This window comes from Aquila chrysaetos, chromosome 15 (genome assembly GCF_900496995.4).
Source record: "Aquila chrysaetos chrysaetos chromosome 15, bAquChr1.4, whole genome shotgun sequence".
Lineage (NCBI taxonomy): Eukaryota > Metazoa > Chordata > Aves > Accipitriformes > Accipitridae > Aquila > Aquila chrysaetos.
The window spans coordinates 3443766-3464315 of NC_044018.1; the positions used below are offsets into that span (position 1 = coordinate 3443766).

Below are 20550 nucleotides of genomic sequence, written 5' to 3' on the forward strand. Positions count from 1 at the left end.
CAGAAGCCTTTGAGAGTTTCACCCCAGGAATATGTGTGTGTTTGTTTATTTATTTGAAAAGGCAGCACATGGGAAGGCAACTGGTGGGGAATGGCTGTCTAGACCAGGCTTTAGAAGTCCCCAAGCTGTGGCACACATCACAAGGGGTGCTTCAGCCGGGGCCAAGCAGCTCCCCAAGCTGCTCTACACCCTTTGCAGCTCTTGAGCACAATGAGGTGGACTATGAGCATGGTATGTTTGGGATCCTTGAACAGCGGAAGACCCCAGATATCACCACGGCTAAGAAAGTAACATGAAGCTTCTTTATCAAGCTGGATCACAGTATTGTTGGCTTCCTGTGGTCCAGACAACTTCACGGCACCATCAGAAGGGACCACAGGTCTGGAGGCTACCTCAAAGCCCAGAGGGATTTTGCAGAGCGGAGCCTGCCTGTTTTGAAGGGAGAGAAATCTTTCTGCCCACACACAAAGAAAACATGCTGCAGAACGCTTTGAAAGCTGTTAAACTTCCCTCCTGGGAATTTCTCCCCAGGTTTGAGTTTTTCCTTTTGAAAATAAAAAGCACATTTTTGTGGCCACAGAATCACACGAAGGGACTGTTCACACATCAGAAGTTTCAAAACTCACTTAAAAAAGAAGGTTCATTTAATAATCACATTTGCAGTTTGCAAAGCAACTCATTTATAGCGAAGAAAGGATGAACACTTTACACAGAGCAGAAGACATCCACAGGAGAATAAGCTTCATGCAGCAGATGATGGGCGGACATCTATCCCTGACTTTTAACATGAGCTGAGCTGTCCCACTTGTCCCTTTCACAACACCACAACGAGCTTTTTACAGGCAGCAACTCCAGCCCCGCACATACCGAACACCATAGCAGTGTGCCATGAGTGCACCCACCGTGACAGCAACTGCTCCCACCACCACTGCTCGCTCTCCACAGGCCCTCCAGTCCTCCCTCCGAACAATCAGCTCAAACCCTTCTCTGCAAACTCTTTGTTGCTCCTCCTGCCACAAAACCTACTTGTCTCTTGAACCAATTACTCTGTGCCATTAAGGATTAGGTGAGAGTAGACTTGTCTAGCTGAAAAAGATGCAACAGCTTTTCGAAGTGCAAGTTTTTGCTGTAAACTTACCTTGAGCTCCTGGTGCTGTTAACTCAAGTGCTTCTTTGCACAAATAATCTCTTTAGTCAGAAGTGAAGGTGTTTTTAAACTGATTTAACTGGTAGGGCTGAGACTTGCAGAGGAACTGGGGGAAAACAGCCCATCACTTCTACGAGCTCTGCTCTGGGGCATGGAAAAGGGAAGTGTCAACCCTACAGCGCCATTTCACAATCCTGCAAGTATCTGCACTGTGCCCCAGCTGACAGCAGTGTTCAAGCCATGGGATCTTGCAGTTGGACTAGATGATCATTGTAGGTCCCTTCCAACTGGAACTATTCTATTCTAACATACAAATCCAGTTTCAGGTTCCCTTGAACTGGATGCAAATTTCCACACCTCCCCCCCAGTCAAAGCCCTGACGCAGCACAAACTCACCCTGATGGCTTGAATTTAATAAAAACCAGCACAGCTTCATGCCAGGTCCACTGTCCTTGTCCTTCCACGGACACACAACGCTGACAAAACTACTGCACGCTTGGCTAGTCTGACAGGACCAGGACACGTTTACAGTGACCACCATCTCTTGAGCTGGGGCAAATAGAGAATGGCACCTCAAGCACAGATGACCCCTAAAAGCTCTGCAGAAAAGCCAAGCGATATCAAGCTGACCAAGTGAGTTCAGCTCTGTCCCTCCAGGAAGATGCTCCCAACTCAGTTTCCAAGGACCCAAGTGCCACCACCACCAAGGGGCAGGTAGCATGATGCATTTTCGGCAGATTCCTACCAAACTGCAACAAGTGTCCTGGTTTCAGCTGGGACAGAGTTAATTTTCTTCCTAGTAGCTGGTACAGTGTGTTTTGGATTTAGTGTGAGAATAATGTTGATAACACACTGATGTTTTAGTTGTTGCTCAGTAGCTCTTATCCTAAGTTAAGGATTTTTCAGTTTCCCATGCTCTGCCAGCAAGCAGGTGTACAAGAAGCTGGGAGGGAGCATGGCCAGGACAGCTGACCTGAACTAGCCAAAGGGATATTCCATACCATATGACGTCATGCTCAGTATATAAACTGGGCGGAGTTGGGTGAGAGGGCAGATCACTGCTTGGGCATCGGTCAGTGGGTGGTGAGCAATTGCATTGTGCATCACTTGGCTTTTCTTGGGTCTAATTTCTCTCTTTTTGTTACATTCCTTTTCATTACAATTCTTATTCTTGTTATGATGATATTATTATTATTATTATCATTATTATAATTATTATTGAATTTTATTTTATTTTAGTTATTAAACTGTTCTTATCTCAACCCATGAGTTTTACTTTTCTTCCTGATTCTCCTCCCCATCCTCCTGGGAGAGGAGAGGAGTGAGTGAGCGGCTGCGTGGTGCTTAGTTACTGGCTGGGGTTAAACCACAACAAGGTTTTTGGATGAGACACAACCTCAGGAGGTGCCATTTATTGAATGTTAGATTTTCATTCTCCCGAGCCACACATGTGGCTCAAGACTGTACATAAGGAAAATAAATGTATTTCAGCAGAGTCAATGGGGAAACAGCCTTGATCTCAGCACCACGTTCCCACAGCATCCCTGTCCTGCTCTGTCACTCCCCATTTCATGCAGATCCAGCCTGAATCCCAAGGTCCACATATGCTTCTACAAATGCTGTGTTTCTCATACAGGGTCTGGCATATGCTTGGATTCTTGCTGTAAAAATCAGGCTAGGCAGCTCTAAATGGCACAGGAGCTTACAAAGGGAACGATTGCACCTTAAAAGCATGTGACTAACCACAAGAGTCATTCAGTTCAGAGAAGAGGCTGGTATTTAGGCTGCAGATGGAGAAAAATTATGTCAAGAGCACGGTTCAAACCACTGCTGTTTAAATAACCTCCTCCAGGCAGCTTTGGTAAACATAATGCCATAAAGGAGCCCTTCTGCTGCCCATGGAGAGACTCTGAAGTCAGTCTGATAGCGGTCAGTCATCTGGACTCCTCTGCTCGTGCTTCTCAACCGCCCTGCTCCTCTCGTAAACAGGACATGCTCAGAGGGAACAAAGCCTGACTGGTACTCTTGATCCAGAAATATGCTGCTGTAAACCCCAAATAGGATTCCTCGCCAGCTCAGTGACACCATGAATTGAGGCTCAGGTTCTACACAAAACATGCAATAACCTTTAAGTAATGCTTAGCCCTCCCCTGCTATCATCCCTCTATTTCTCTTTCCAGTCCTTAGCAGAAGGAGTATCATCCTTGACCAGAAGCTCTGCAAGCAGACCTGGATGGATGCCCCAGCCCCCATAAAGCACAGCCTCGGTCTCGTTAGCTCCAGCATATCATTATTATTTTAATTGGCCAAACCTGTGTGCCTCAAATACCTTTATTTGATTGCACTTGTTCCCACCAATGCCAGATGCAGCAGCCTGGTTTAACAGGTACAGCGCTGAATTTACGACTGGCCAAAGCCAGCCTTAGCACCATGCAGTCTTTTTCATTACGGTCTCACTCGCTGGAGCTGTCTAAAGACATTTCCTGTTGATCCAAAATTTCCCATGGCCTGGATTAATGCCGGAGAAGGGAGAGGAGGGAAATCTTCAGGCTCTGAGTCGTAAACACAGGCAGGTTAAAATACGCAGCTGGCGAGCTTGCTGCACACGTGCCTGTCCTGTCCTGGAGGTCTCTACCTTTGCTGCAAGCCACCCTCCACTAGAAACAGCCGGCAGGGATACGGGAGACTCCTGAGCACACAATTTGCAGCGGCAACTCTTACCCGCCTTGATCTTTACAAGTCAGAGCCCAAATTGAACTGGATTGAACTGCCTGATGCTATTAAACAACCTCGCTGGCTTGCGTGTACCCCACGTGTGCAGCTTACGGTTGGGTCCTCAGGGCAGGGAAAACTTAATAGTGCTGAGCTGGTACCTAAGGGAATTGAAGGGAGTTTAAAGGGGAGTGTTAAGAGCCCACAAAGGGGAAAATGTGGTTTACAGGCCAGTGGCGTGCTTAACTTGTTACTTTACATTTGTAAAACAGAAGAGCAAAAGGGATCTCTGTGCTCGCTTCTGCAAATTACGGGGAGGTAGGACCCACTCCTGGAGGAGCTGGTGCTGTGGACACATCCTTCATTACCTGCCGGTGCCTAACGAGGCTTCAGCACCTCTCCAGAGAGCATCAGTTATTACTAGGGCTCAATTGGGGGAATAATGGTAAGGCAGATATTGGACAACATTGCACTGTTTCTGCCCTGTAAAACTGCACTTGGATAAGCAAAGGCTGTTTGTGCTTGTACCCTAAAAATCATGGCAGAAGCCTCAGGTTAAAAAGGGCTGTATGCAGGCAAAAGTTGCAACTTTTCCTCCCCAGGCAGGTGACTGTGGGCTGTTCAATGCACTAAATGTTCTAGAGGAAAGACTGAGCACCCCCTCAGCAGCAACCAGCTTCAAAGTAGTGAGCCTAAACCCAGATTTCTAAAGCCGCACTAAGGGATGGAAATAACAGCATCCCAATTTTTGAAAGCACTACAACCTCACTGTCTTCCACAATTGAAATAAACACCATGGCCAGTGTCTATTTTAGAGCATATTATCCAGTTTTGATACTTTCCACGACTGGTTTTCTTTCTTTTCAGTTGCAACTCCACCTTTGGGATTAGTGATTTTATTTTACGATGGGATATTAAGAGTAGGAAGCCAGCCCTTTTTTTTTCTTTTCCAAGCCAGTATTCAGAAGGAATAGATTAAATCAGTAAATACACACAAGCACAGGAAACACTGGAAACTCTTAGCCAGTATCCTATGAAGAGAATGCCAATGCAAACACTGTAATAAAATATCCTTCACTGAAATAAACACTAATTTTCTGAGGCAATCAAATCCATCCCCGTGATCCCTCCTCCTAGGGAAAACAGCCAGCATGGCTAAATTCAGATCTGTGTGGCTCCATGCTTAAATTTGGCTCAGACACGCTGCAAATCAATGACTCCAGAAAGGTTTGTTAAGGAAAAATTCCCAATGGGCAACGTTTGCTACAGCATATGGCACCTCTCCCAACACAGCAGCAGAGTATGATGCTGCATCGATCTGGGGCTCCAGGAAGGCTGAAGCTTCAAGCTACAAACTTGCTGAGGCCACCTTGACCATTATCTGGAGATGGCTGCATGTCATCCGAGGGGACCGTCTCCAAAGAGAGCTCAGCCATGAGGAACACCTCCAAATGCTGATGCTCCACCAGCAGCCCAGAAACAGCACCAAGTCTTTCGCAACGCCTCCTCCTTCCTAGTCAGCCCACAGCGGGGAAGAAGGATGTGCTGTTAGAAAGGGCTAGAGCAGGTCTGATCAATAACCCGGCCAGCATCAGAGGGGCAGGAGAGGACACAGTCATAGAACCACAGAACGGTTTGGGTTAGAAGGGACCTTTAAAGGTCATCTAGTCCAACCCCCCTGCCATGAGCAGGGACATCTTCAACCAGATCAGGTTGCTCAGAGCCCCGTCCAGCCTGACCTTGGATGTCTCCAGGGATGGGGCATCGACCACCTCTCTGGGCAACCTGTTCTAGAACTGTCCTTCCCCAGCTATCTGCAATTTGTGGATTGCCCGCACCCAGGGCTGTGCTCATTTTTCATACAACACTCACTCCTGTGTCCAGAAGGGTGTTGGTACCTCTCTTTGACAGTCCTTTAAATCTTCTGTGGTAAGACAATGAATAAATGTTCCAGCCGGGTATTTTACAGTGGGTGCATACCCTCCAGGATTTCTTTAAAGATCTTGTAGCATGCTGCAGATAGCAGTTTTTCACACCTGAGAAATACTTCAACGATCCTCCCTACTGTATGACGAGTTACCCAAATAAAGCTACAACAAACAAAACCAAGACTTCTCTCTCTCAGACATGACCGGATAAAATTTTAATCAAGTCATCTGCAAAACCATGCTTCAGATCATAATGATCTTACCAGTCTGGAGAGGACCAGTAGCCATGAAGGCAGGTGGACCCACGATCCAATCTACCAATGTAGGTATTGTAGGACAGACATTACCAGGATCCATTCTTCAGTCACGGTGCTAACAGGGACAGCCACATCCTACTGTTTCTCTCCAAAAGAAAATGGTTGCATTTAAAATGCCATTTGGGAACAATCCCTGGAGCAGGCCAATTCTTGAACCAGATCCAGGGACCATTTGGGTCAGTACTAGCTGGCCCAGACATCACAGCTTATATGCAGCTTCAGGGGGGGAAAAAAACCCAAACCCCAAGTGCTGTGTTCTCTGTGTCCTCTAAGGTGTCCTTGGCTTCATGCAGTAATACATCCTCCAGCAAGGTTGAGGTCAAACCCAGAACTCCCCATTCTTGTAAGACTAATTTCTACTCAGCATCATCCAGGAAAAAAAAACCCCAATGTTTCTGATGTTCTCTGGAAGATGCCAGAAATGCTACTTTTCTTTTCATATGGTAACACAAGAATCAGGGTTCAATGTGTTTCATTAGAGAACAAAACCCAGTTTATTCTAAGTTCAGTAAACCTGAAAGGACTTGCAAAAGTAACGATTATGAGAAGCAACCACACATTCACCTACAAGACACAGAGATGCACCAGGGAAGTAACAACCTTTGCAATGGGACTTGCTCCCTCACTCTTTCAAGCCACCTCAAAAGCAGTTTTGGTTGGTGACGGAGCAGCTTTGGGATACTGCAGGTTTTATCCGAAACTTTCAGCTGCATGGGACACCCAGCGAAAAGACCGCTTCCTGGTCCAGCTTTGAGTGACAGAACAACAGTATCACTTTGTTCACGCTGAAGGCATCTTGCACCAAGTCCACAGAACTCAGCGGGGTTTCGCCCTACCTTTGGATCAACTTGGGTGAAATCCTGCTTCTACTGAGGTCATTGAGATCTTTTTTTTTGGATAGAGAGACATGACATTCCCCCGGCATGCCTTGTATGCAGCTCTAACCTACTGTGGACTGCAGTGCCCCATAGATTAGTACCTACCGTATATGCTGGAGGACAGGGCAGCATGACCTCAAGCCCAACAGCTCCAAACCATGGTACATCAGCGGTGCCCCCCTGCATGGATGTACCAGCCCCATCAGACCAGCACAGGAGCCCCTGTACTGCTTTTACAACCTACCCAGCCTTTTTACAGCCTGACACCCCAAAGTCCTGCAGAGCAGCGATGGGTGACGGTCTCTTGGCCACGCAGCGAAAGCTGCGTCATCAGGCTCAGAAACAGCCAAGCACCTCCGTGACGGAGGCTGAATCATTTCTCCTTTCTGTATCCATGGCGCAGGATCAATTAACCTTTGCTATGTCTCCTCCTGTGAATCACTTAAGAGTGGTAACAGTTAAACTGCTTCATAGGAAGTGGTTTTAAAAATGCCCTGCTCTGCATAAGATGAGAGAGTTTGCCACAGAGAAGGTGGAAAAAAATTCAAGCATGTTCAGCATCTTATGGATTAATCCTAGGCCTAGAGCCAGGATAATTACTGCCAGAAGGAATAAAAGTAACATAAATATAGGTTAGCGCACAAAGGATCCCGTTTGCAAGGTTTTATACATCACCAGCTCAAAAGCGGATTTGTAAATTTAATTATAGAAAGATTATAAAAGCAGGTAATACCCAAAGGGTCGTAAAAATAATTTTACTATAGTGATGAGAACAAAACAAAAAAAAATAACCCAAACATTTTAAATTAAGTAGGGCAGCTGATAGATCTCTTGAAGACCTTCCGCAGGAATCAGACCAGACTGCTCGCCAGGGATGTGCACACAGCATCCTGCTAAAGCAGCATCCGCCACGATCTTCCAGAAATGTCATTTCCAAGGGAGAAGACATAAGTCACTCTGACAGCCTTGCAACCTTCCAGCGCTGATTTACTTAAAAACATCTTAGTTCTTTATAGAAGGTGCTCCTCATAGCAGGAGCGTGTGACGGTCTGGTCAAAGCCGTGTTAGGATAGAAGGACACTTCCAAACCCATCTTTTCTGCACAGGTGATGTGAAATCCCTGAATATGCTCGTTCCCGTCAGGGTTAATGGCCTTACTCTGCCAAGAACAGCTTTGGGGGAGGAGGACAGTTCATTAAATGTCGTCGGGGGGGATTTGGGTTCTAGCCCACAACTGCGCTGAGCGAGCTGTCGCCAGTGAAGAAAATGGCAATAGCATGAGCTATCCAAGCAACTCAGCTCGGAAAAGCAAGAATATTCTGTCATCCAGGCTGCAAGAGTGCATCCTTCACGCTGCTAAAAACTGTCTGAAATGCACATATATTTCCAAGTGTCTACACACACTAATTTACTGTAGTAAAGTTCATCCTGTAGATGATCTGGGGAAAAAAACAAAAACCATCCCAGCGTACACAGCACAATATTTAGGTTATCTACTTTATTCATCCTTTATCACCTTTCTGCTTGCCCTCTCTCCCTTCTAGAAATGCTGCAGGATTTCTTCCTGGCAGTGCTGTCTGCACCCTTTAAGAAAAATGAAAAAATACTACAAGGTGTGTATAAAGGGTAAAGGCACAGGGCAGGAACAAAGACGAGGGTTCAATTCTGGGATCTCTTGGGCTTCCCTCTAAAAGACAGATACCTTTAGCAACTCTTGACCTATAAAACACATTTTTGGTGTATAAACCATGTTTCTGACCTATCCAGTACTTTCTACTCCAGAAGGCAGTTACTGAAAGGTCCCTGGGACTGATCTGGGTGCTAACCTAACACGGCTCTGAACAAGCTTTTGTCAGTCTAGCAAAACACACTGACATTTTTAAATGCATCACTTGTGTACTTAAAATAGATCATGTGCTTAAATGCTCTGCTGGTCTGCTACCACGATGCCTGGTGTGTGTAAGGAGGAAACATTCCAAGTGTGCTGCCAACACTGAATGCCTGTAAAAAGGCACTTCAAAGGATCACAGACAAGTATTTTTTAAGCCTGAAAATACACATTTATTAGAAAGAAAACTTACGGTTTTACAAACTCATCATGCATGAAACGCAGTGCATTTAAAAAAACCTCAGGACTGACCATTTGAACCTTCCACTTTGCCAGAAAACAGTAACATGACCCTCCTCTTTGCCTTGATTAGCAATGTTTCTGCACCCATGGCTCTTTTAATCATCTCACACCAGTTGTTTTTGTGCACTATGATCCACACTGGACATTACAAGCCCTTTTGTATGTAAATATGTTCGGCAGTTCGAAGACCTACACACAAGTCACGCACAGTTGTTTGCAAGAATGGGGTTCAAATATATATAGTTCGACTAAGTGTGTAGTGAGCATATAAAATAGCATGAGCGCGATAATGATCCATATGCCTTTGAAAGCCATATACCACAAAGTAGCGACATTATGTATACGGCACAGGATGAAATGGGATGCAGTAATGGAAATGCAAATTGAATCTCGGCATCAAGTAAGTACCTCTAAATCAGAGGCTACACCACACAACCATTTCGCAGAAGAAGTCGTAAGAAGCCCAGTCCCCTGAGACGTGTAAAACTGGATTAGACATGAACTTCAAAACCAGTATGATGCGGAATAATCCTATGCTGGCAGAAAGGGATCAAAGCTAATTTCTCTAACTTGCTTAATCTTCTGCGGAGATTTCTGAACTCTGGATACACACCAGGCTGCAAGTTAAAAACCTCTCTCCTTTATAAGGTTCAGCAGTGGCTAACCGAAAACAGAGCAAGTTAAATATCCTGGAGAGCAGAGTTATTTTTAACAGGCTTTTATAAAGGAATCCTGTGGCAGGGGACAGACAGCAGGTCTGCAGTGAAGGAAAAGCATCGTTACACAGGTTTGTCCGCTGGGTTACTGGCAGGATGTCATCACCCAAAGCACATCACATCTGATCTCAGTCCAGAAATCCCAGGATGCTTTTATATTTACATACATACATAAATTTTTTTTTTTTTTTTAATTTTTATTTTTATTCCCCTAACCTGGCTCATGCAATCCCCGAAACACAGCTCATGACAACTCTCACATTGTCCTGGCAGAGGACTGCGAGCGCTCAGGCAGAGGATTTAGCGCTCTGCTGAACAGGGACAGACCTGAGCACAGGAGGAAATTAAAAGCACGCTTCAGTTCTCTGGCCGAGGGGTGAAATCCCAGCAATACCGAAGCCAGCAGCAAAGCTCCCCACTGTGCTGCGTAGCGTTTGGGACCTCACCTGAGGATTCGCATCCTTTAGCGTTGTGAGATCACACCGTTCCAGCAGATGCTGCTTCAGCCTCGCCTTCTAAGCACAGGAGAGAGATTTTCCTCTTCCGTGTCATTCACACCATAGCAGAAATCTTGCTAAACCTGGGGCTAAGGTGAGCTCCAGCTGACACAGCACTGCTGGTGAAGTAAATCCCCGACATCCCAGTTTCTTTTGTGGAAGTCGGCTTCTTTGCTAAAAGAATCTGCATTTAGTCCACATGTGTATCATGGTTTTCACTGCACTTCCGATATCAATCCAGTTTGAAAAACTCCTCAGCCAAAGCTTCCCCTTTCCCCCTCTGTGGCAGTTCCTCCTGGTCTTTTTCTGCCCTGGGACAGTTACATTTGCTTTGTGCACATACAGTGTTGAACGTGTTTATATACGTAGATACACGTCACCTGGATCTGCTATGCTGACTTAAAAACCCAACCAAACAACAAAAAAAATCCCCTCCTTCCCAACATTAAATGAAACATTGATCCAAGCACTGGAACATCTCACCACCCATAAAAACCTTTCAGACCTAAAAAAAAAAAAAGAAAAGAAAAGAATTAAATAAATAGCAATGCTCAAATATTAACTAATTCATTATCAATCAATTAAAGCTTAAATGGTGAAATAAAAATTAAAATAATGCTTTAGACCTACAGGAACTGAACCGCTGGACAAAAACCTGCTTCTAAGTACAACAGGAATTTTTTTCTACTTGGTATACTCTCATGTTCCCATTTATTGGAGGAAGAAAATTCAGCAGAACTGGAGGAATATAGTTATTTTCTTGACAAAATAAAACTAGGGGAATTCTTGGCATCCCAAGAATACTCGTAGGGGTTTGGCTTTATATTTAGATGCACTATTTTTGAGTGGAATACAACCAAGAAGAGATGAGTTTCAGACCTGTCAGCAAGAAGCACAACTGTAAGGGACAGTCTCCTCTGGAAACCAAGCTTATTTGTACCCAGAACTGACTTGTCTTTGGGGTTTGGTGAGTGGCAGCTTGGGGAATCCATACGCCATCATGTGTGGCATCCCAGTGGTACAGACCTCCTCTCTCTACAGTACACAGCATTTTTTCAAGAAGACCCATAAGCCACAGAGAAGCCACAGATAAAAGTCCTTCCAGTAATTTCAATGAAGAGAGGATTTTACCCTAAAAAAAGGATTTTTTTTTTTTTTTTTTCCCTTCTCCCCCTCTGTAAGGCTATCACAACAGAGTGCCCTGTTGGGTTTTCTGGATGAGTGGAAACAGCATCTTAAACCATCAGCTGGTTTCAAGCATGCTCTACTCATGGCCATTCAAGCTGACTGCAGCAATGCCACATGGTACAACTGCAGCCTCCCAGGGCTCCCATCCCAAACCATGGTGTGCTCCTGTCATCGGCACGTAAAGCTTTCCACATGGCTCCCCGACCCTGGAAATCCCAAGCTGTTTAAGGATGTCTGCAACCATGGCTTTTGTGGAGATGGCATTGTACAGACGAAAAAAATTAAATCCCTCACTGCGACTGGCAAAGGTCTCCCTTGGCAAAGGCAGGATGCCAGCTGATGGCTTTGATTAAAGTAAATATTGACACACATCCCCCTTCCAGGGCTACTGGCCACACGGCTCAGATCCAGGACAAGGTGTTGCATGGGAATCAGCATACTAACTTCTCTGCTGCATGGCCAACACCATCCTGCTGCAGCAGGGGCGGTTTTGCAGCTCTCAGTGGGATATCACAGCTTACGTACCCAGGGAAAGAAATTTCCAAGGCACCAGAGGATGTTCAGAGATCAGCTCCTGCTGATGGGGTGGCAGAGTTCTTCCACCAAACGTCAGCTGTCAGAGAATCAGAGAATCAGAGAATCGTTTAGGTTGGAAAAGACCTTTAAGATCGAGTCCAACCGTTAACCTAGCACTGCCAAGTCCACCACTAAACCATGTCCCTAAGCACCACATCTACATGTCTTTTAAATACCTCCAGGGATGGTGACTCCACCACTTCCTTGGGCAGCCTGTTCCAGTGCTTGACAACCTTTTCGGTGAAGAAATTTTTCCTAATATCCAACTAAGCCTCACCTGGTGTAACCTGAGGCTGTGTCCTCTTGTCCTATCGCTTGTTACTTGGGAGAAGAGACTGACCCCCACCTCACTACAACCTCCTTTCAGGTAGTTGTAGAGAGGTGGGTATCCAGTCAAAGGTGGAGTTAACAGAGGGACAGGATCGCTAGGAGAGGACACATTGCAGTGTCAGGACCATTGACTGAGAGGGAGCCAAGACAAGCAGCTCCGACTGGACACCTAACTTCTAGATAAATGAAGTCAGCTAGAAAAAAACATCCCAGCAGGTTAAGGTAACCACCCCAAAGCCTTTAAAAAATATATTGTACAAGCAGGTGCAAACGGACTAGTGTAACTATACCTTATACTGGTATAGGAATGGGGATATCTAGTTTGGGGTGAGACATCCTTCCACACTGTAAGTGCACCATTAGTTGTGCTGGTAAAAGGATACTTCTAACTGATAAACCCAGAAGTACTCCGGAAGAAATAGTCTACTTTCAAGGGTAAATCAACTCTTACAGTGTCATCTAAAAAATACCTGCCAGATAAAAGGTACCAAAAAATTAAGTATAAAAAGGCTAGATCACATCAAATAATGATTAGTCATAAGCAGATACATCATATCATATACACATCTTTGCTCTGTTAAACATTAATGTAAATGGACACATTTAAAAAGACATATAATATGGACAAGCACTTTTTGTCAGAAGAGAGCAACTCCCATTAGTAAGTAAGAAAGGAACAACTACAGAGGAGAGCAGAATGAGGCATTTCATGCAAGGAGCAGTTCAAGAATAAGAAAAATATATGGTACAGTAACCTGATACATACATTTTTCTGGTATGGACAATAAAATTCTCATGTACATATACTTATACGCATTCAGTGCAGCTCTTGTAAATTCATTCCTTTTTACAGGACTTTTTTCTTTTAATCTTGAATTGCAAGCTACCTAATATGATATAATGCTGTCCTCCAGAATTGTAAGATTATTCAGTTTGAAAAGATTACTCTAGTAAGTATCGAGTAACACTATGCTAAAACGTACACTCTATCTGAAACAACCGCTTATTTAGCTGCAACTCAAACCAGACAGCGCTAGCTGCACGCGGCTGTCACTTCAAAATGTCAAGAAAGTTCTTTCAAAAGCTTCATGCACACCCCCCCTAAATATATCTTGTGCCAAAACACAGCAAATACTCTCTGTAATAAACCAATCTGTAAAGCTTTTTTTTTTCTGCCTTGTGAAGTTCCAGCTTCAAAGAGCACTTGGGTATGAAGTGAAATATCAACCTAAGCACATGGCTACATTGTTTCCTCCAGTGTTGTTAATTTACAGCCAATTTGCTACATTTGACAATTACCTGTCTATACAAAGCTTTGTGTCATGAGGGTTTTTGCTTGGTAAAACGCTGCCTAACCTCCCCTCTGCTCCTAAAGCACTGGCTTTTGGGGGAGTTACAGGATACCCAGGACTACATGCAAAAGGAAACCCCGCAGAAAAGTAAAGAGAAGCTGTGTAAAGAAGCAGTACTTGCGTCTGAAGACACAGAAACAGAAGAACGATAGCACAACAGAAGCCTTTCTGTTTCTCATTACCATTTTGTTGGAAGTTTTTCAGCGTGATGATCTCCTACAGCACCTTCTATGATGAAATCAGGTGATGTCAAAATTACCCCAATTCAGCCTTAATGGTTCATGTCTTTCGCTTAAGCTAAAAATAAAGATACACATGGATGATTATGAAATGGCAGACACAAGAAACTGAAAATAATGTTTTGTTTCAAGATTCTGAATTGCCATGAATTGTGAAAAAAATAAAAAAGAAAAAAATCGGGATGCAAAAATGCTTTATCTTAAATGACGGCTATAATGTATATAAGTTAAAATATATATACATTGGAACAATAAATGGCTCATCAAAAACACATAATGGAAGTAACAGGTAAAATAATGTATTATGTTTCTAACAGATGATAGAAATTAATAGAAATCTGCTTACATTAACAGAAAACACATTTGCCACGGTATATTCCTGTTTTAGGATAAAGGCATTTTACCAGTTACACAGCTGCAATTAAGATCACCTCGGTCACAAACAACAGCATGGGGGGGGGGGGGGGATTATTACCAGCTTATTTGTCATACTGAATTACCTGTCATATGTGTGTGCAGAAGTACCGGCTTAAACATTCAAACAAATTGCCTCCAAGAAAAGTCATCTTTATTTTTATTGTCCTCAATTTCATGCCCAGGCCAGCAACATATAACGTATGCATGTCAGCACGCAGCCGGCAGTTTGAGGAATCCACACTGACACGACAAGAACTAATCCTATTATTTCCTTAACGGCATCTGAATAGGCATTTTCCAAGTACTGCTTCTTATTGTAAGTTTAACCCATGTGTTAATTCTCTTACTGAGATCTCAAGCTGCTTTCTCTAGAATCAGGGATTTAGGGGAATAAAATCCCTTCTATTCAATTTCGTACTTAAGAGACAAACCTTTCAAAATTAAACAGGAGCTTGCAGACTGTTTGCCTTAAAACATCGCTTCTCTTTCCAAGGCATTGGAAAATATCTCTAAAGCCCATTTTAGCGCATAGAAAATAAGTTTTTAGCACATCTCAAGTTTAAACCTGACAGTAGTTTGGGCAGCTGCCTTTAAGTAAGAATCAGGACTGCAGAAATACATCGCGGAAAAGATTTTCAGAAGGATTTTAATGACAATTCGATGAGTGAACAACCAAGCAGTGCTCCATTAGAGTAAATTATTTCCTACGATTGCAATTCTCCTCCAGTAAACCACAATATTCAAAGGTGATCAAGTGGGAAAAGACTTGGGAAAAAACAGACTCCCAGCAGTCACTTCCCTTAGCTGAAGAAATTTTTGAGCACATCGTGCTCAGGGGAGATTTCCTTTCTGTAATCAAATATTAAAATATGAAGTACAATGAAAACAAACATCTTACTACACACACACACACTTTCTGTGCTTTCCAGCAAAGCCGCAATAGCAGATTTGCTGTGGGTACGCAGGAACTTATAGGTAGCGTATTAAATATTGATTAAAAATAAATCCAAATAATTAGGCTTAAATTTTAATACCCATGTACATTTCTCTATAATTCATCATGAACGGAATTTTATAAGGTTCCACGAGAGGCTCTGGGTTTAATTTTAATTATGCATTTATTACATAATTCACAAAATTCAGTAATGTGCAATGAGTCTCCCAGCCATTCAAGTGAGTAACGAGATTTATCAGCCCAGTTTGTCACACAACAAACAGGATTCAGAGCAGTTATAAAGGCGGGTGATGAAAGATACATGGAGGGAGGGAAGAACCAGCAGCAGCTTTATTTCCATGTAATAATGCTAATAATATGCAAATAATTCCCTGTCTTAATGAATACTTCAGATAAATGCCACATTCAAAACGGAGATTGCACGCTGAAAGCTCGCAGTGAAAGAGGAAACACGGCCGCTCAGCTGCTGTGAGTTTTCAAAGCTCTTTTGAAGCCACGAGGTTACAACTGCAGGTACCACTGAGCATCCATCCATCCCCACCTGCCTGAAATGATGCTGTCACATAGCAGAAGATATCGAAGGTCTTCAAGCTCCTTACGTCCTCATTTTAAAGAGTGACAATCATGTCAAAGCTACCTTAAAAATGTGCATAATTTTCAAAATATGCAGGGATCCACAGGTACCTCTAGGGATCTAAATCTGGCCTCTGGAGCATAGCTCTCAGGGTGCATACGAGAGGATCTTAAATGCCCAAACCTCCAGTGGACTGGGACTTGCTCTCCTAAGTACTTCTGGTGACTTTTCAAAATTTGCATTTGGAAGTTTCTGCCAAATCTCTGCAATTATTAGAAGAGTGAGTCTTGCTGTCCTTCAACAAACGTTTTAATTAACTATTTTTTCCCTCCCCCAAGCTTTTGCAAACCTCCCCCCTTTCAGCAGGTATCATCTCCTCCGGGAGAATGGGCACGTGCTCAGAAGTAGGCGATACCAGCTATTGTAACACCCTTGAGCTACCGTGCTTTTGCATGCTGCTCTCTTCCCCAATTATTTTATCCTCAAACATCTTCTGGGAACTCAAATATTTAAGACTTAAGACTCACAGCTTGTTCACAAAGCAAAACCACCCCCTGTCTGCAGCATCCCTTCCCACGTTCTCACTTGAAACCCACTTTTTTTATTCCTGCTTAGACATCCGTTTCATTCAGCTTCCCACATCCACACGTCCTCTCCGATTTCCAGTCTATCTCCCCTTTCAGCAAACCCTTAGGAGAAGCACAGACCTCCTGGGTGCCTCGTCCCTCTGCTCTCTAGCACCCAGTTCAAGGCTCAGGCCCAATGTCCATGATTAGAGACAGTCACGGACAACCTGACCTTGTGTCCTCCTGACAGCTGAGACCTTTCCTACTCATCTTCAAGTGTTCTTCAAGGGGACACCTTCCCCCTTGCCTTCAGTCTTCACGTCTATCCATTAAGTGGTCCAAATTTACTCGCCGCCTTAATACACCAAACACACAAATTATTGTCACTGCAAAGTCCTTTCTGAGTTTTTCAGAAACATTAACCTTCAGAAGCATGTTTCTTCTCATACCTCCACAATTTCAAAGGCACTTCAGAAATAGAAAATCATTACTGCTCTGCTCCAGCTGGATGGTGGCCTCTTCACCCGCCACCGATACAACTGGTCAGCTTGAACCCTTGAGCAAGGGGCTTTTGCTCCCACCTTTTCCAGAATTGCAGCTTTCTTACAATCAGAATTGACAAAGTTAGAAAAATGCCTTAATCACGGGATTTAAAAATATATAAACGTACATGGGGGCAGTGGTACTTTTTACTTCTTGATTTTCAGCATTTCAGACTCACACTCTCCACCTGTTTTTTTGTAACTAGAGACAGGGGTGCATATATACATTTCTTAAGTACCAGCTGAGGGGTTTTTTTCTCATGTGATTACCACATATTAGCAGCTGACGTTCTAAAAGGAAGAACAAATGCTCTCCCAAATAATAACATTCACAGTTAGTAGCTCTGTCTTTCTGTACAGCTACTGAATCAGCAATCCCATCCTCCACAACAGTCACCTGCACTGTTTTCTTTCCCCTTGTTCAAGGGAGGGCATGATGAGGACAGATGACTTCTAAGGTTGCTACATGGGTATCCTCTTTTGAAAATCCCAATATATATATCTATTTTTATGCATGCATACATTTATATATTATTTTATATATTTATATATGTATATATTTCCACATTTTTATACATATCTCTCCATGTATTATCTATATATCTATCCCATTTTATATTTATTCACATAAAGTTTAATCCGACACAGCAACTCCAGTTATAAGTGCACAATATCAGCTTTCTTCTTCCCCTAATAGTTGCATTTACCACACTACAGCCTGGAGGCAGCCACACAGTAAAAGAACAAGCTGGCACCTGCAGGCTTTGGTTGTCACATGAGTTGGTTTAATTTTTTCAGTTGTTTTCTTATGCACAGATATCTTATCTGACCATGTTGTACGTCTGCCACGTACGACACACCAGAAGCAATCTTAAAGATACTTCATGTTACTGGAGGTTTTACAGAGATAGAGGGAAGAGACACTGAGTTGCCATGGAAGATACAGGCTTAAAATCAGTTTGAGCCCACAAAAGATCACCCTGATGCTGAATGGGGGTGGTGGACCCTCCTCTGCGCTCATCCTTGGGGAAAGACTATAGTGTGAACCTCTCCTTTCTTGGGCATCAAAGGATATGCACAGAAGAGAGCCCTATAAATGATAGAAAAACCTTCCACAGGACTGCAATACCCTCCTGGGGTCCAGAGCAGCCAACCGTGAGACACAAGCTCCCAGGATGCCAGGCTTCATTAGGTCTGGCACTCACAGCACTGCTCATGAGACATCCAAACTGGAAGACAACAGAACAAACCTTTAGCAACCTCTCTCCTCTGAAATCCTCAGCTCCAATGCTATCACATGGCTTCACTGTGAAATCTATGGCCCTTCAAATATTTTGCTTATTTTGACCTCAACACAGAGGGTAATGTGCTGCTTTCACTGGGAGGTGGGACCAGCAGAGAGAGGATTTTTTCAACATCTGATCCAGCATCAGCAGAGCTCCCCACCCACTGAAGGCATGCTTTCTGAACTAAAAAAGAAACTCATCTTTCACTTAAGGGATGCCTTTAGACACCAGATGAGTGTCCTGTTACCAGATATTCACTGCAAAATATCAAAGTTGCTGCAGGAAACAAGAAATCCTGAGCCAGGAAAGACCCAGAGACTGTATTGCACCTGCTGACATGCATGGTTTCCAAAATAAAGATTGTAAATTCTACTGTTCTCATAACCCAGACAGCAACCAGCCTGTCAGTCAGCAGAATTACTCAGGAAAGATACCATCTGAGTCTGAAATAAGTCAAATTACGCTTCACCGTTCCTCTTCCATGTATGTCATGGGAAACACAAGGGTGAAGAAGAGGTGGCAGCTTCAGCTGCCTCTGAAACAGTCTGACCTAGGGAAAAAACAGCACTGCCACCCAGGGCATCGTGAAATACTTCAGACTCCAAGTGATACCGCAGACTTCCAATAACCCATGAAGCCCCTGATTCTTCCCCAAATCACTCTTGAGTAAATCCAAGCATGCAAATGAAAACAAGCAGGAACAAGTCTTGCAGCAGATCTTGAAGGGACCATTTCAACTCATTCATCAATTATAGAACCCAAATAAAACAGAGAAAGGAGGACGGACAAATAAGCAACCAGAGCAGCCTATCTAAGCTACAAGGTGGGGGAACATCACTTAATAAGGCAGTTTTGTGAGCAGCACCAGAGCAGGAGACCTTTATTCTGGCCTCTACGATCACCACCTGAAGCACTCTGTTGACACAACAGAACATGGCTCAATTTCAAGCACCGTTGAGGTTGAGTAATTTCAAACATCTTTTAATGTTTGTAGATAGTCCAGAGGGAAGTTGGCCGAAAAGATCTCCAAGGCAGCCACGTGAAAATAGATACAAAACCCTTCAAATCATTACAGCGCCAGACAGGAGGGAGGAACGGAGACTGAAGAGGGAAAGGGGGAAAGGTGAAGATCCAGACTTCCAGCTAAACTGCTTAAAGCATTTATTTATGTCCAGTGACTCCATTACAAGTTTATAGTGTGCCTTGGGGAGCAGTAACAGACCAATTCCATCAACCCAGATTGCTACTTCAAAAGTAAGATTTTAAGTGTAATCTGCACTCTTCTTTCTTCTCATGGTATGAATACTCACATTAGAGGGAGGTAATTCTCCTGTTTTCTTCTGGGTAGCAAAAATGTTGCATGAGAAATCAGATAAGATGTTAATACAGCTGTACTTAACCAGAATATTACACACTAAGGCACTGGTGCTTTTAATGAAAATCTGGGAAAGACTGCTGATAAACCTGGGTTAGAAACAAAGCATGCCAGGGAAAACAGGCAGATTCATCTACAGAACCTAAACTCGCAAGGTCAAGGGAGAACCCTTCGAAAGTCTTAATTAAATGTACAAAGGACAAAATTAGCTGCTCAATGTTAGTATTACAGCATCTTCTGGAGGGTGATCCAGCAACAAGACTACCTTGTGCTGGGTGGTGGTCAAGTATGTTAGAAAGACATTTGGGGAAAGGCATGGTGAAACTGAGGCATGGGAATGTAAAGGACCTCCAGCATATCAGTATCTTCTAAATCCAATTCAAGTCTCATATCAGGTCGTTTGGATAACCAAAAGTAACCAGAGAGGAGCAAAAGTGCCTTTCAGATACTGCTGGTCACCGAACCCCTCAATTCTTACCATTTTTCTCCAGTTTACAGGCAATACCTTGCTGCCTAGGTCAAGCCAGCATCCCAGCAAGGAATTTCAGGATAACAAAGCGTAATAACAGTACAGCACTTATAGTTTTGTGGGGTTTTTTTGTCATGCATATTATAAGGATTCAGTATTAGGAAATCTGTCTCGAGAACTTCCAGGCAAACGCAACATGAATTCCCGGCACCTATTTCTGGATGCCCTATTAAAAAAACAGGGCTCCCCTGCAAACATGTCTGTGAATGCCACCAAGTCATCGCTCCTGCTCCACTTTGCGCCCCTGAAGTCAGCAAAGCAGTAAAGGATGCCATGGCGAACAGCAACACACTGA

General features: G+C 43.7%; 1 protein-coding gene and 1 long non-coding RNA gene across 2 annotated transcripts in view; both read right to left on the reverse strand.

Moving 5' to 3' along the window:
- The window catches only part of XKR6 (XK related 6), a 185148-nt gene that overhangs the window by 120067 nt on the left and 44531 nt on the right, over positions 1 to 20550 (reverse strand). The gene's annotated exons all lie outside the window — the stretch shown is intronic.
- On the reverse strand, positions 9020 to 12206 carry LOC121233812. The gene is made up of 2 exons (XR_005934000.1): positions 12040 to 12206; positions 9020 to 10831 (listed from the first exon to the last, which is right to left on the reverse strand). It is a non-coding gene; the product is annotated as an uncharacterized LOC121233812 (long non-coding RNA).